The 17,990-nt window shown below is 48.1% G+C and overlaps 1 long non-coding RNA gene across 1 annotated transcript; it reads left to right on the top strand.

Annotated features, from left to right (window-relative positions):
* The first annotated feature begins 678 nt into the window (after positions 1-678).
* LOC141088307 (uncharacterized) lies at positions 679-6,581 on the top strand. The gene is made up of 2 exons (XR_012231900.1): positions 679-1,322; positions 5,550-6,581. It is a non-coding gene; the product is annotated as an uncharacterized lncRNA (long non-coding RNA).
* Positions 6,582-17,990: the final 11,409 nt, after the last annotated feature.

Consider the following 17,990-nt stretch of genomic DNA (forward strand, 5'->3'; position numbering starts at 1 on the left):
GCAGCAGTGCGGCTGCAATGATCCATTTTGCTTCCTGCCGGGTACCCGCACTTCCTCTCATACAGACAGCAGCACCGCTGGATGACATCATCATTCAGTGGCCGGCTGTGACAGAGAGAGGAAGCGTGGGTGCTGATGATGCTGCGGGAGTGCCTGCGGACAGGTGAGAGGTGCTGTGTGTGTGTGTTTTGTACGTACGTGGGTGTGTGTAGAGATGAGTGGTGGTGTGTGTGTGTGCATGTGTAGTGCTGCAGGGGAATGTGCAGAGAGGTGAATGGTGTTGTGTGTGTCTGTGTGTGTGTGTAGGTGGAGGAGAGGGCAATGATGGGGGTGATGGGGAAAAGGCAATGATGGGGAAAGGCAATGATTGGGGTGATGGGGAGAAGGAAATGATGGGGGTGATGGGGAGGAGGCAATGATGGGGGTGATGGGGGAGGAGGCAATGATGGGGGTGATGGGGGAGGAGGCAATGATGGGGTTGATAGGGAGAAGGCAATGATGGGGATGGTGGAGGAGGAAATGATGGAAGTGGTGGAATGGGCAATGATGGAGTGGCAGGGGAGAAAGCAATGATAGTGGTAGGGGAGAAGGTAGTGATGGAGGTGGGGGAGAGGACAATGAGTGGTGTGGGAGATTGGGATGTGAGGAAGGGGGACTTATAATGGACTTAGGAATAGGGGGAGGTGGAGGAAAACATTATCATCGCTTATTATTTCTAATACAGTCCCTTAGTATATAGTGTACTCACTTATTATTTCTAACACAGTCCCTTAGTATATAGTGTACTCACTTATTATGTCCCTCAGTATATAGTGTATGTACTTATTATGTATAACACCATCCCTTAGTATATAGTGTAATCACTAATTCTGTATAATACCATTCTTCGTTACATAGTCCCTTATTACATACCATCCTTTCTAGTTATATATGGTGCCGTCCTTTATTATATAGCTTCCTCTGCTGTTATGTACAGTGCTGTCTCTTACATAGTGTATTCTTGTTAATTTTGTTATTCACAGCACCCTCTTTTATTTCATAGTCCCATCTCTTTTAGATATAAAATGACTGCAGACGGAGGAGACTGTGATGGACTCAGCTTCTGCTGAGCCCATCTTCCTTTTTAGAGTGGACCCTCTGGGCTGTGGCACCCACCCACCTAGGGCGAGCTGACCTAGTGAGAACCCACCCCCTGTACAGGAAGTGTCAGGGGCAAGACCAAGGGGGTGAGCCACCACGACTGCTGGGACCAGACGGCCGGCTCAGGGGACACTATTGCGTGTCTGGCAACAGGACAAGCAAGAAGCAAGACAAGACAAGACGTAGGTGCAAGGTATCTTCATTAGGATAACTTCAGAATCAGATTCAGTGTAAAAACGTGAGAACAAGCAAAACGTGCAAAGTGCGTGTGTGGGCACACCAAGGTCCATAGCATGGTACGTGCCAGGTGGCACGCCTGGGTACAGGTAAAGGCACAATGGCATCGGACTCCGGACCGCTGGCAACGGTCGACATGATCAAGGCATCAGGCTGCGGACATCAGCTCCGGACATCAGGCCGCAGTCATCCAGCTTACGATCTCTGGCAGCGATCGGCAGGTTCCGGGCATCCGGCAGGCAAACCAGGTTTCAGGCAAAGAGGCACGTCAGATATCCAGGCATGGTGCGTGTTAGGGAACACGCCAAGGTCCAAGGCTAGGTGCTTGTGTAGGGGACACGCCAGGGTTCAAGGCTAGGTGCAAGGAAAGGTGCGTGTGTAGGGGACATGCCAGGGTTCACAAAACGAGACAGGGTGCGTGTGTAGAGACACGCCAAAGCACAAGGTAAGACAGAGTGCGTGTGTAGAGACACGACCAAGGCAACAAGGCAGAGTCCTGCGTGTGCAAAGAGGCACGCCAGGGTCAGGCGAGGCAGAGTCCTGCGCATGCAGAGGCACGCCAGGGTCAGGCGAGGCAGAGACCTGCGCGTGCAGAGGCACGCCAGGGTCAGGCGAGGCAGAGACCTGCACGTGCAGAGAGGCACGCCAGGGTCAGGCGAGGCAGAGTCCTGCACGGGCAGAGAGGCACACCAGGGTCAGGGTTCCAGGACAGGGTTAGGGCCTGTGCATGCAAGAGGGCACGACAGGGGACATGGCAAGGCCTGCGCGTACTTTTACAGAAGCACGGGGAGGTATGCCATGGGCAGGCGAGGGCCTGCACGTGCTTTAGAGAGCACGCAGAGCACAGTGCGGAAACAGCGTGAGGTGCAAGGGAGCACAGAGAGCACGGCTGGGGCACTGGCTAGCTGATCGGGCTGCGGCACTGACAGACAGGCAAGACTCCAGCGAACCCGACTGAGGCATGGCAGGCGACACAGCTGTTACTGACCGACGAGCACGGCTGAGGCACAAGCAGCCGGGCATGGCTAGGGCGGGCACGGCTGAGGCACAAACAGGAGGCTAGGAAGGCCAGGCGCATGCAAAGAGCATACGAAGCAGCAAGGGAAGACAAGACAAGAAACCAGGTAGAGCTTAGACAGTACAGAACCAGGGATGGAAGCATAGGCAGAAACACGGAATCAGGTCAGAGCAAGAACAGAGCTAGCAGTGGAGCGTAGGCTGAAGCCCAGAGTCGGGCCAAGGGAGAACCTTGGGATTAGCCTAGAAACATGCAAGAGAGCACATAAGGAAAGAGTCTAGCAGCGGAGCGTAGGCCGAAGCCCAGAGCCGGGCCAAGGCAGAGCTTTGGGACTAGACATGGAAAAGAGCACAAAAGGAAAGAGAGGAGGAATGGTGCGTGTGCCAGGGAGCACTACAGAGCACCATAGGAGAGCGCGAGGCAGAGCAAGCAAAGACTGAGACCACAGGGAGGAACAAGGCAGAGCAAGGCAAGGTTCAGAATGAGGAACGGGAGCCAGACTAGAGCACAGAATGGAATCAGAGCAAAGAAGGACTACAAGGCAAAGCAGAGCAGAGACAAATCATGGCACGAAGGACAAACACTAGACAAGGCACGAGACAAAAGACGGAATACGAGCACGGAGCGTGTGGAGACACACACGACAGAGCAGAGTGCAAGGGCACAGAATAGAGGTAGCAACCCCACAGACCAAGCAGCCATGCAGAGAAGCAACACAATACTCAGGCCCTGAGCAAAGGAAAGGGTGGTCTGATATAGGGCATAGCACCTCCTCTTCCAGGTCAGGACCAGGAGAGAACTTCCTAGTTCAGATGCTCCAGGATCACAGAGCGCAGTCACACGATCAGGGTTTCAGACATGACGAGATGATCACAGAACCAGACAGTGCAGGATCTTAGGAAACGCCACATGATCAAGGTTTCAGACACGACGAGATGATTGCAGAACCAGACAGTGCAGGATCCTAGGAAAGGTCACATGGTCAGAGTTTCAGACATGACGAGATGATTGCAGAACCAGACAGTGCAGGATCTTAGGAAACGTCACATGATCAAGGTTTCAGACATGACGAGATGATTATATTTAACATAGCATGGCCACATATACCAAAACTAGAAGAAGAGAACCATATATATATAAAAAACTAATTTTCTTAATTACTTTAAAATTGTCAGTAAAAAACCACATCAATATTGACACTACAATAGTACCCCAACATAGGGGACGCACGCCACAAATAGATCAAAGGTTATTAGTTTGTGAAAAACACACAAATAAATCTATGGGCTTATATGAAAAATATGTGTTTTTGCATCCTTTTAAAATACAGTTCCATGAGAAAGAAAAGGGGCTATGCGTGTTATAAACAGTGCCTAAAGCATCTCATAGCATAACACATATCCTTGCTGAATCACTTCCTGTATTGATTAATTCAAGTGCAACATAACTAATATATAGCCCAATTAGAAAAATAGTGCTTCACATAACATCATTCATAAGGTAACCCACATATTTCTCAAATATACTACTTACAAGTAAGTCTCTATCAGAGTGTGAATAGTGGCGGTGCTCCCCAGCGCCCTGACGCGCGTTTCGCCCGCTAGCTTCTTCCTGAAGGGGAGCACCGCCACTATTCACACTGATAGAGACTTACTTGTAAGTAGTATATTTGAGAAATATGTGGGTTACCTTATGAATGATGTTATGTGAAGCACTATTTTTCTAATTGGGCTAAATATTAGTTATATTGGAGTTATTAACTTTTACGTTAACTCATAATTTCTTTATTTTTAAGGGGTCCTTCTTCCTACAGCTCCAGGGGACAGCTATGGGGGCGTCTTTCGCCCCCGCGTATGCTAACCTGTTCCTGGGGCTGTGGGAGAGGGACCTCCCCCTGCCAGATGGATCATCGCCGATGTGCCGTGTCCTCTCCTGGACGCGGTACATCGACGACATTTTAATAATCTGGCAGGGTTCAGGTGACGATCTCCATTCTTTCATGAGGTCACTTAATATTAATGGAATGAATATTTTCATCACGTACAAATTCGATCCCGTGACGATTGAATTTTTGGACGTCACCTTGAAAAAAGACATTGGAGGGGAAATACAGACCAACATATTTAGGAAGCCAACTTCCACAAATATGTTATTGCATGCGACCTCTTCCCATCCTGACCACATGATTCAATCTGTTCCAACGGGTCAATTTTTGAGACTACGCAGATTATGTTCCACTGACGAGGATTTCTTTAGACAGAGTGATGACTTAAAAGTAAGACTGTCTGAACGTGGGTATAGTAATAGAAGGATTAAACAAGCATTCAACAGGGCTAGACACTCATCGAGAGATGTGCTCTTATACGGGCAGAAGTCTAGGGGTGAGACAAATAAAGTTAGATTTGTTACCAATTTTCACTCACACTTTTCTCGTATGAGGCGAATATTGGATAAATCCTGGCATATCTTGAAGGCTGACCCGGTATTATCTGGGTTTCTCCCTGAAAGGGCTGTCATTGCGGCTAGGAGATCTAGGAACTTACGTGATACATTAGTCAGTAGTCACTACACGAGTGTGATACCGGACACGTTTTTGGATCGGATGGCTAGGCGATATGGGAGTTCCTCTTGTGGGCATTGCGTGGCCTGCCCCAATATGGAACGAACTGAGGTTTTTACTAGCCAGGATGGTGTACGTGAATATAAAATTAAAAAATATATCACATGTGAAAGTCGGAATGTGATTTATTATGCGGTCTGCCCATGTAACTTGATATATGTGGGCATGACCACTAGACAGCTTAAAAAACGTATACGCGAGCACGTATTGGGGATTGAGGCAGCGGTGTCCACTGAGGACCCCGCATCGCTAAAAACCATCCCCCGCCATTTCAGGAGGTTCCATGGCTGCAATGGTAGTCTTCTCAGGGTTAGAGGTATTGACATGTTGAATGTTGGTATTCGTGGTGGAGATACGTCTAAAAGTTTGGCCCAGTTAGAATCCAGGTGGATTTGGACATTGGGCACTGTCCATCCATCTGGATTAAATGAACATATTAGCTTTGCCCCATTCCTTTGATCACACCGTTCTGATTTAGGGAGAACGCTCAGGTTTTGTGTGGTCCATATTTTAATTTTTGATTTTATATTTTAGTTTAATCATCATCATGATGATGGCTCATGTGTGCTGGATGTGTATCGGACTAGCGGCTTTCCTGACAATGTATGAGGAACTACGTCCTATGATCGGCGTTGGAAGCGCTGATGAAGAAGTGATTGATATCCATATTCATGTCTACTTTGTTAATAAATACTAGGATTTTGTTAATCCCTCTTCTTTTTCCTGTATATATGTGGTATCTATATTTATGTGTATATTTTTGTATAAGCCTCTATTTATGATACTTCCAGTTTCACATTTTAGTCACTTTGATGTATTTTTTAATTTGATTGATCTATTTTTGTGTGACTAGCTTTCCCGACCTGTACGCGCCTGTTTGTCATCGCCTCCTGCGCCCGCCTGCTTTCGGCGTCTTCATGCGTTGGTGGTTCCTTGCGGCTCCTCCTCCAGCATGACGCCGACGCTGGCTGGCGTCGTTGGCGTCTTGACAACGGAGCGCGTCACTTCCGGTCCGGGACCGCTACTTCTGGTTGCGCGGTTAAACACGCTTTGACCGGACGGTATATAAAGACAGGCAGCCATCAATGTAGTCATGCCCCCTGATGAAGGAGGATCGAAACGCGCATCGGGGCTGACGTGCTCATCCGGGATACTTCACAGTTCCTGCTGCCGCTGTGACCTGCTGGTAATTTAACCCCTTATTGGAATGGTAACTCTGGGGTAGTGATTAATACATGGAGGTCACTTACTGCTAGCAGGGTGGGATTTTTATGGACATGGCTAAGGGAAATGATTGTGGTATTTATCCCAGCTGTGCACTGTTATGTCCATCATTTTCCCTGTGATATCATTATACATTATAGCGTTTTTTTTCCCCATGTGGGTTAAATCACAATTGTGTGATTAGTATATCTAATGCTGTTATATATTAATCTGGATGTGTACGTCCCTTTGCATGTGCTTATGTACCACCACTATGTGTGCGTTCTTCTACATCGTTCCCATATGTACCTGTCGATTGGATTTTATTAGATGCTTTAATAAAATTGTATTTTTTATATGTTATTTTGGCCTTGTGTTCACCATTTTTTTGGTTTAGTTTTGGTATATGTGGCCATGCTATGTTAAATATATGTGTTTGGAAGTGCCATATGATGATTATTGGACAAATTTGGATTTAAATGACGAGATGATTGCAGAACCAGACAGTGCAGGATCCTAGGAAAGACACATGATCAGGGATTCTAGACATGACGCGAAGATCACCGAAGGCAAAGCAGAAACGCAGGCATCTTGCAGCTCAGCAGACATGAGGTGAGTGTGCACACTGCTCTAGGGAACAAGCAGGATAGCAGACATGAGATGCGCGTGCACACCGCTCCAGGGTCATGAGACAAAACAGACATGGAGGACATAACAGACATGGCGAGCATGACAGAGACGGTGACCAGATGACCAGTCTATCAGCTCCTCCATTAGAAAAGAAGCTCTCCCATGCTCCATCAGCCATCATTGCATTATACAGCAAACAAGACAGGATGGTATGTAATAAAAAACAGGGCTCCATATAATCCAATATGTAAGGGATGATGCTGTACATAACTAGAGAGGGCACTATATAATAGGGGATGGCAATATACATAATAAAGGAGACTATGTAATATATATACATGTATGTGTGTGTGGCTGTATATGTATATATATGTAGCTTTGTCGCCGTAAAATGAAGGGGGCACAGACACATTTCTTGCACAAGGGCCCCAAGCTGTCAGTGTCCGCCCCTGACACAATATATGCAGTGATGAGCGACCCGTGTAGATGTAAGGTGGAGGCTCCTGGGTGCACAGCTGAAGTGAACAGGAAATTCCTTAGGTTGATGGAGTCAGTAGACTTAGGGATAGTCCAGGACAGGCAAATGTTAGAGCTGAAGATGTGTTGTATTAAGGAAGTAAGAAATATTAACTGTTGTGTCCTATCCCACATGTTACAACCTGATGAACTTGAACTGTCCAGTAGAGTTGAGCGACTTTTGCTTTTTTAGGGTCGAGTTTCGTTTCATGAAACCCGACGTTTCCAAAAGTCGGGTCGAGCAAATTCGGCCAACTATAGGGAAAAGTCGGGGGTCCGACCGAAACATGAAACCCAATGTAAGTCAATGGGGAATTAAAGTCGGCAGTGAGAGGAGGACAGGAAACACACCTACAGTGCCCATTTGAATGCCAAAAGCATCAATTCTTCTTACTTAAGCTTGTCAACCTTAATTAACTTCATAATACTAGTTACGCACTGAAAAATGGGAGTTATTTGGCTAAAGTTGTGGGGGGGTAGGGCTGGCTCCAGGTTTTCATGTGCCCTGGGCGAAAGAGCGCCCCTTTAACACATACCACAACTCATGATGCTCCGATACGGCAGAGAAATAGCGGTATAGTACAATGAAAAATACGTCACTTTTTACATCTCATGATGAGGCCCATCTATTTCCCCATACAGAATCATTGGTCCCATATAATGTTTGAAACAGTATATGATGAGCTCCACATAATGCTACAGTATATGTTGGTCCCCATGGATGAAGCTCCACTGTCTTATGGGCCCAAATAATGCTCCAAACATAATGGGCCCCATTTCTAATGCTCTAGTGTATAAATGGGCCCTGTAAATGCTGCTCCAGTGTCTGATGTCCACCTTTGGAATGTTCCAGTGTATGGTGGGCCCCATCTATCATTCTCCAGAGTATAGTGCTCCCCAAAAATTGCTGTCCCAACATTGAAAACAATGAAATAAGTCTCCTCACTAGGGAATCCCTGTACTAGTCTGGACTCCTCGTCGTCCCCATCTTCCATCTCACTGCACAGTATTTCAACCTTGCAACTGCTGTGATCCTGAGCAAGCAGGGGGGACCCACTCTTTGGCGACAGCACTGGCACAGGGCCCCTGATAGTATGATGGTGTGTCTGACGGTGGGTGGGCCGAACCTGCACTTTCATCTGCAGCTTCCTCTTTGTCACCGTGTAAGATGGAACTGTATATGGGAAGGGTATCCTGAGTTTCATCAGGGTCAGATTCAGGCCGTGTAGCGTGCGAGGGGAATGTAGTGGTCTGGGTCAATGTACCAGCAGATTCATCGAGCAGTGGCTGGGCATCAGTGCACTTGTGTCGCCCCCAGGAGTACGGTCGCCACAGTGGCATTACCTTCCTCCTAGGGAGTGTGATGTCATGCTTGGGAGCAACGAAGGATCTCTCTAGCAGGTTAACTGATTGGGCGGCGTTATTCCCACGAGTCACGACCCTCCAAACAGCGTTCATGAAGGCAAAGTGTTTGTTTTACGTGGGCAGTATGGTTGCAAAGCTGAACCTTAAAGGAATGTCCAGAAGGGCACCACCAGGAGTGGAGCCTACGGCGTAATTTGACTCAACACGGGCAACCTCAACCATCCAGCAACAAAAAAGATGCACACATTGCAAGCTTAATGCAAGCTTAATTCCATTAGCGAACGAGACTCCGTCATGCCCCACGGTCCGAGTCTGGCTTACTAGAGGGACACGCGAGGCTCTGGCACGTGAGATTGGCCAATAACTGGTGTGTCATGCCCTTACATGTCCGTGGCTGCAAGTGCGCTACACTGAAAATGCCAGCGTTTGTCGCTTACAGGTGCAGATAACCCGCTGAACAACGTTAGTGATGGGGATCTGGGATTACAATTATTACCCGCGAACGATGATTTCCCAGTAAGTGCAGGTCAACCGCAGTTCCGGAATTAGGCCTAACCGTCATTCCTGAAAAAATGAAAAACTTACGTGTGCAAACCATAGGTGCTGTAGCTTGCTTAACAGCTCGCCAGCCGTTCTCAGGCCCAGTATAGATTACACGTGATTGCACAAAGGTGAGAAAGGGTACCGTATCCCCGGATAACATGTATGGATAGCATAGTGTACACATTCAAAATATATGTCTATAGATCAGGAGGCAAGCTCAAACGGCGTCAGGCACAGTATGGATTGCACGTGATTGCACAAAGGTGAGACAGGGTACCGTATCCCCGGATAACATGTATGGATAGCATAGTGTACACATTCAAAATATATGTCTATAGATCAGGAGGCAGGCTCAGATGGTGTCAGGCCCAGTATGGATTACACGTGATTGCACAAAGGTGGGAAAGGGTACCGTATCATCGGATAACATGCATGGATAGCATAGTGTACACATTCAAAATATATGTCTATAGATCAGGAGACAGGCTCAAACGGTGTCAGGCCCAGTATGGATTACACGTGATTGCACAAAGGTGAGAAAGGGTACCGTATCACCGGATAACATGTATGGATAGCATAGTGTACACATTCAAAATATATGTCTATAGATCAGGAGGCAGGCTCAAACGGTGTCAGGCCCAGTATGGATTACATGTGATTACACAAAGGTGAGAAAGGGTACCGTATCACCGGATAACATGTATGGATAGCACAGTGTACACATTCAAAATATATGTCTATAGATCAGGAGGCAGGCTCAGATGGTGTCAGGCCCAGTATGGATTTGACGGCCCAGACTACACAGCGGAGGAGCAGGGAGAGGTAAAGATTGCAAATGCTGGGGCCCTGCCCAAGCAAGGGGGGGCCCACTCGTGGGCGTCGGTACTGGCACTGGGCCCCTCATAGTACGGCGGTGTGTCTGACGGCGGGTGTGCACCACCACCGTCAGAGACACTTGATTGCACTATGAGGGACCCTGTGCCAGTGCCCGCGCCCAAGAGTCGGCCTACCCACCTGTCCATGGCAACGGCACTCGCACGGTTACGTGCGCTAGGTGGTGACCCCGGCCATAGGGGGGAAGGCAGCACAGTTAGGGAGTTTTAGAAAGTGGCATATGTTGATGTTGGACATTCAGCTGATGCAAAAGGCGAAATTGTTCAAGTCCCAGGAAGAGGAGGACCAAAGCAAGCCATTTTTCTGTCACCCTGTGTGTCATCAGGGGAAAGTGGGACAAAATCCTTGGAAGCCCATGCATGGTTCATTTTAATGAAGGTTAGATCATTCACATTTTGGGTTGACAGACGGGTCCTTTTTTCTGTCAGGATTGAACCAGCTGCACTGAAGACTCTTTCCGATAGCACACTTGTAGCTGGGCAAGCGAGCTCCTGTAAGGCATATTGTGCCAATTCAGGCCAGGTGTCCAGTTTAGCGGCCCAATAGTCAAAGGGGAATGACCTGTGCGGGAGAACATCGATATGGGAGGAAAAGTAGTTTGTAACCATAGTTGACAACTGCTGTCTCCTGTCACTTTCCATCGATGCAGTATTACCAGTTGTGTGAGCGGTACTTGAAAAATCAGTCCACAACATTGTCATGAAACCCCAGTCTCCAACGCCACTTCTGCTGTGTGCACCACGAACACCTCTGGAAGCTGCCCCCGGCCCGTACGGCTCGTGTGAGAACCATCACCGCTGCTGTGTGCTGGGAATGCCTCAACCAACCGGTTTACCAGAGTTGCTTGTTTATTAGCCAATATTAGGTCAAGGTTCTCGTGTGGCATGATGTTTTGTAATTTGCCTTTATAGCGTGGATCCAGGATGCTGGCCAACCAGTAGTCATCATCGTTCATCATTTTGGCAATGCGGGGGTCCCTTTTTAGGATCTGCAAGGCATAATCTGACATGTGGGCCAATGTTCCCGGTTTCACTGATGCACTGCGAGTGCTGGTTGGAGGAGCACTTTCTGGCAAATCCACATCCCTCCAGTCACGCACAAATCCTGTACCAGACCTTGCCACGCCAACATTTTCACTTGCCCCACGAGATGCATCCTCCTCCCCTAAGTAATCATCCCCATCATCATCCTCCTCCTCCTCTTCTTCCTCCACCTCGTCCAGGAGAGGTCCTTGAGCAGACAATGGCTGAATGTCATCAAGGATTCCCTCCTCCTCTTCCTCCTCACCAACATTGGCTGCAGACGCCTGCTCCTTAAGGTGCGTCAAAGGTTGCATGAGCAGACGCATAAGTGGGATGCTCATGCTTAGGATGGCATCGTCTGCGCTTACCAGCCGTGTGCATTCCTCAAAACACTGAAGGACTTTACAGAGGTCTTTCAGCTTCGACCACTGCACACCTGTCAACTCCATGTCTGCTCTCAAAGTGCCTGGCTGTGTATCCTCCCACAAATGTATTATGGCCTGCCTCTTTTCGCACAGCCGCTCAACCATGTGTAGGGTGGAGTTCCACCTTGTTGCAAAGTCGATAATGAGGCGGTGGTTGGGAAGGTGGAGCAATTGCTGCAGCTTCTGCATACGAATGGAGTGTACAGGCGACCGGCGGATGTGCGTGCACAGTCTTCGCACCTTCTGGAGCAGGGCTGTTAACTCCGGATAATTTTTGAGGAAGCACTGCACCACCAGGTTCAAGGTGTGAGCCAAGCAAGGTATGTGGCTGAGTTTTGAAAGGGCTATGGCTGCCACAAATTTATGGCCGCTATCACTAACTACCTTGCCTGTCTCAAGATGTATACTGCCCAGCCATGACTCAGTTTGTCGCTGAAAGTACTCGGCCAGCACCTCCGCGGTGTGTCTGTCGCCCAAACACATCATCTGCAACACAGCCTGCTGATGCTTTCCACTAGCTGCTCGATAGGGGGACACCTCGTGTGCAACAGTGGCAGCTGCAGATGGAGTGCTCGTACGACTGCGCTCTGTGGACGAGCTTTCGCTTCTGGAGGAGGAGGAGGAGGGTCGAACGCCTACAGCAAACTGTTTCCTATACTGTGGGCTAGGCAGCACTGTCCCACCACCACTGTCCCCTGTGGACCCTGCATCCACCACATTAACCCAGTGCGCAGTGATGGACACGTAACGGCACTGGCCATGCCGACTGGACCATGCATCTGTTGTGAGGTGCACCTTTCCACTCACTGACTGCTTGAGTGCATGGACAATGCGGTCTTTCACATGATGGTGGAGGGCTGGGATGGCTTTGCGAGAGAAGTGGTGACTGGGTAGGTCATAGCGTGGTACTGCATAGGCCATGAGTTTGCGGAAAGCTGCGCTTTCCACCAACCGATAGGGCATCATCTCTAACGAGATTAGTTTGGCAATGTGGGCGTTCAAACCCAGTGTACGCGGATGAGAGACTGAGTACTTTCTTGACCTACTCATAGTCTCTGGGAGGGTGAGCTGGACTGGAGAGCTACATATGGTGGAACTAGCGGTGGACAGGGCGGACTGAGAGAGGGTTGATGATGGTGATGGAGTTGGTGTTCTTTCTGATGGCCTAGATTCAGTCTTTCGTTGATATAACAGTGGGATTCCCTGACTGCTTTGGCCTTGCAACGACACCTCAACATTTGCTGCTGTGCTAACCAGTGGGCTTACAGTGGGGGAAACAATGTAGCGTTGCTGACTACCTTCTTTGTGATCAGTTGCACATGTGGTACTTGAGGTTTGGTGTTGTGTCCATGCTTGCAAGTGCATGCTGGTTAAATGTCTAAGCATGCAACTGGTATTCAAATTTTCAGATTTTTCCCTCGGCTAAAGGTCTTTGCGCACTTCTTATAGATAACCTTGGCCTGATCATGAGGATTTTGTTCAAAAAAGTGCCACACTGCACTCTTCCTACTTTGGAAGATATTTGCGGCCTAGCACGCTGTGCTATTTTGACCATCTGGACAAGCTGTCCAGCAACTCTTTTGATTTTTGGAACCTGTCTTTGGAGTGCTCCGGGCCTGCCAGATAACAGCTTTTGCGATGTCGATGTCTGCTGTGGATGCTCCTCCTCCTCATCTGAGCTATTGGAAGCAGCACCCTCTTTCCTCAATGGATGCCAATCTGGGTCAACAACTGGGTCATCCATCACCTCCTCTTCAATGTCATGTGCACCTTCCTCTGTGTCACCATGTATGGTGGTATAGTATGCGGGAAGGGGCACCTGAGTCTCATCAGGGTCAGAATCTGGCTCATTACACTGCGAGGACAATGTAGTGCTCTGAGTGAATGTACCAGTAGAATCATCTATCAGTGGCTGTGCATCAGTGCACTCCATGTCAGATTCATCTTGGCCTGGGTAATTCACCATTTCACTTGATAACCCAGGCATGGTATGTGAAAACAGCTCCATGGAGTAATCAGTTGTATGGACAGCGTCATCCTTCAATCTTGGTTGGGGTGAAGGACACAAGGAAAGGTGTGGTTCATGAACATGACCCTCCAATGACGACTCAGTGCTTTTATTTTTTACAACTTCAGAAGTGGAGGCGATAGAGCTGGAGGCTGAGTCAGCAATGTAAGCCAAAACTTTTTCCTGATGCTCTGGCTTTAAAAGCGGTTTGCCAACTCCTAGAAAACTAAGCCTTTGAGGCCTTGTGGAGCCAGACGATGACGCAGGCTCAACACCTCCTGCATTCGGTCCTATTTTGCTCTTGCCACTACCATCAGATCCACCACCAACACCATCATTACCAGCTGGCAACCCCCGCCCAATTCCATGGCCTCTTCCACCAGCCTTCCTCATTTTTGGTAAAAATGTACACAAAATCCCACAAACTTTATAGTAATGTAAAACAAGGTACAAGGTGTATATAGGACAGGGGAGACGTAGAGTTTCTGAACACACTTGTGGACACTGTTGGATTGTGTGAGGCCCAGTTAATATCACACCGCTATGTCACAGGCTCAATGTCGCAGGTGTGAAAAATGTCACTATAGGACAGGGGAGATGTAGAATTTCTGAACACACTTGTGGACACTGTTGGATTGTGTGAGGCCCAGTTAATATCACACCGCTATATCACAGGCTCAATGTCGCAGAAGTGAAAAATGTCACTATAAAACAGGGGAGATTTAGAATTTCTGAACACACTTTTGGACACTGTTGGATTGTGTGAGGCCCAGTTTATATCACACTGCTATGTCACAGGCTCAATGTCGCAGGTGTGAAAAATGTCACTATAGGACAGGGGAGATGTAGAATTTCTGAACACACTTGTGGACACTGTTGGATTGTGTGAGGCCCAGTTAATATCACACCGCTATGTCACAGGCTCAATGTCACAGATGTGAAAAATGTCACTTTTGGACAGGGGAGATGTAGAATTTCTGAACACACTTGTGGACACTGTTGGATTGTGTGAGGCCCAGTTAATATCACACCGCTATGTCACAGGCTCATTGTCGCAGGTGTGAAAAATATCACTATAGGACAGGGGAGATTTAGAATTTCTGAACACACTTGTGGACACTAGAGTTGAGCGACTTTTGGTTTTTTAGGGTCGCATTTCGTTTCGTGAAACCCGACTTTTCCAAAAGTCGGGTCGAGCAAGATCGTCCGATTATAGGGAAAAGTCGGGGTCGTCCCGAAACACGAAACCCAATGTAAGTCAATGGGAAATAAAAGTCGGCAGTGAGAGGAGGACAGGAAACACACCTACAGTGCCCATTTGAATGCCAAAAGCATCAATTCTTCTTACTTAAGCTTGTCAACCTTAATTAACTTCATAATACAAGTTACGCACTGAAAAATGGGGGTTATTTGGCTAAAGTTGTGGGGGGGAGGGCTGGCTGCAGGTTTACATGTGCCCTGGGCGAAAGAGCGCCCCTTTAACACATACCACAACTCATCATGCTCCGATACGGCAGAGAAATAGCGGTATAGTACAATGAAAAATACTTCACTTTTTACATCTCATGACGAGGCCCATCTATTTCTCCATACAGAATCATTGGTCCCATATAATGTTTGAAACAGTATATGATGAGCTCCACATAATGCTACAGTATATGTTGGTCCCCATGGATGAAGCTCCACTGTCTTATGGGCCCAAATAATGCTCCAAACATAATGGGCCCCATTTCTAATGCTCTAGTGTATAATGGGACCTGTAAATGCTGCTCCAGTGTCTGATGTCCACCTTTGGAATGTTCCAGTGTATGGTGGGCCCCATCTATCATTCTCCAGAGTATAGTGCTCCCCAAAAATTGCTGTCCCAACATTGAAAACAATCAAATAAGTCTCCTCGCTAGGGAATCCCTGTACTTGTCTGGATTCCTCGTCGTCCCCATCTTCCATCTCACTGCACAGTATTTCAACTTTGCAAGTGCTGTGATCCTGGGCAAGCAGGGGGTCCCACTCGTTGGCAACGGCACTGGCACAGGGCCCCTGATAGTACGGTGGTGTGTCTGATGGCGGGTGGGCCGAACCTGCACTTTCATCTGCAGCTTCCTCTTTGTCACCGTGTAAGATGGAACTGTATATGGGAAGGGTAACCTGAGTTTCATCAGGGTCAGATTCAGGTCGTGTAGCGTGCGAGGGGAATGTAGTGGTCTGGGTCAATGTACCAGCAGATTCATCGAGCAGTGGCTGGGCATCAGTGCACTTGTGTCGCCCCCAGGAGTACGGTCGCCACAGTGGCATTACCTTCTTCCTAGGGAATGTGATGTCATGCTTGGGAACAACGAAGGATCTCTGCAGCAGGTTAACTGATTGGGCGGCGTTATTCCCACGAGTCATGACCCTCCAAACAGCGTTCATGAAGGCAAAGTGTTTGTTTTACGTGGGCAGTATGGTTGCAAAGCTGAACCTTAAAGGAATGTCCAGAAGGGCACCACCAGGAGTGGAGCCTATGGTTAAATTCGACTCCACCTGGGAAACCTCAACCATGCCAGCTACAGAACAGATGCACACATTGCAAGCTTAATTCCGTTAACGAACGAGACTCCGTCATGCCCCGCGGTCTGAGTCCGGCTTACTAGAGGGACACGTGAGGCTCTGGCACATGAGATTGGCCAATAACTGGTGTGTCATGCCCTTACATGTCCGTGGCTGCATGTGCGCTACACTGAAAAGGCCAGCGTTTGTCGCTTACAGGTGCAGATAACCCACTGAACAACGTTAGTGATGGGGATCACTGATTACAATTATTACCCGCGAACAATGATTTCCCAGTAAGTGCAGGTCAACCGCAGTTCCGGAATTAGGCCTAACCGTCATTCCTGAAAAAATGAAAAACTTACGTGTGCAAACCACAGGTGCTGTAGCTTGCTTAACAGCTCGCCAGCCGTTCTCACGCCCAGTATGGATTACACGTGATTGCACAAAGGTGAGAAAGGGTACCGTATCCCCAGATAACATGTATGGATAGCGTACACATTCAAAATATATGTCTATACATCAGGAGGCAGGCTCAGACGGTGTTAGGCCCAGTATGGATTGCATGTGATTGCACAAAGGTTAGAAAGGGTACCGTTTCCCCGGATAACATGTATGGATAGCGTACACATTCAAAATATATGTCTCAAGAGGCAGGCTCAGACGGTGTTAGGCCCAGTATGGATTGCACGTGATTGCACAAAGGTTAGAAAAGGTACCGTATCCCCGGATAACATGTATGGATAGCGTACACATTCAAAATATATGTCTCAGGAGGCAGGCTCAGACGGTGTTAGGCCCAGTATGGATTGCACGTGATTGCACAAAGGTAAGAAAGGGTACCGTTTCCCCGGATGACATGTATGGATAGCATACACATTCAAAATATATGTCTCAGGAGGCAGGCTCAGACGGTGTTAGGCCCAGTATGGATTGCACGTGATTGCACAAAGGTTAGAAAGGGTACCGTTTCCCCGGATAACATGTAGGGATAGCGTACACATTCAAAATATATGTCTCAGGAGGCAGGCTCAGATGGTGTTAGGCCCAGTATGGATTGCACGTGATTGCACAAAGGTTAGAAAGGGTACCGTATCCCCGGATAACATGTATGGATAGCGTACACATTCAAAATATATGTCTCAGGAGGCAGGCTCAGACGGTGCTGGGCCCAGTATGGATTGCACGTGATTGCACAAAGGTTAGAAAGGGTACCGTATCCCCGGATAACATGTATGGATAGCGTACACATTCAAAATATATGTCTCAGGAGGCAGGCTCAGATGGTGTTAGGCCCAGTATGGATTGCACGTGATTGCACAAAGGTTAGAAAGGGTACCGTATCCCCGGATAACATGTATGGATAGCGTACACATTCAAAATATATGTCTCAGGAGGCAGGCTCAGACGGTGTTAGGCCCAGTATGGATTGCACGTGATAGCACAAAGGTTAGAAAGGGTACCGTATCCACGGATAACATGTATGGATAGCGTACACATTCAAAATATATGTCTCAGGAGGCAGGCTCAGACGGTGTTAGGCCCAGTATGGATTGCACGTGATTGCACAAAGGTTAGAAAGGGTACCGTATCCCCGGATAACATGTATGGATAGCGTACACATTCAAAATATATGTCTCAGGAGGCAGGCTCAGACGGTGTTAGGCCCAGTATGGATTGCACGTGATTGCACAAAGGTTAGAAAGGGTACCGTATCACCGGATAACATGTATGGATAGCGTACAGATTCAAAATATATGTCTCAGGAGGCAGGCTCAGACGGTGTTAGGCCCAGTATGGATTGCACGTGATTGCACAAAGGTTAGAAAGGGTACCGTATCCC

This window comes from Dendrobates tinctorius, unplaced genomic scaffold, assembly GCF_039654945.1.
Source record: "Dendrobates tinctorius isolate UK_male_01 unplaced genomic scaffold, ASM3965494v1 ptg000038l, whole genome shotgun sequence".
NCBI lineage: Eukaryota > Metazoa > Chordata > Amphibia > Anura > Dendrobatidae > Dendrobates > Dendrobates tinctorius.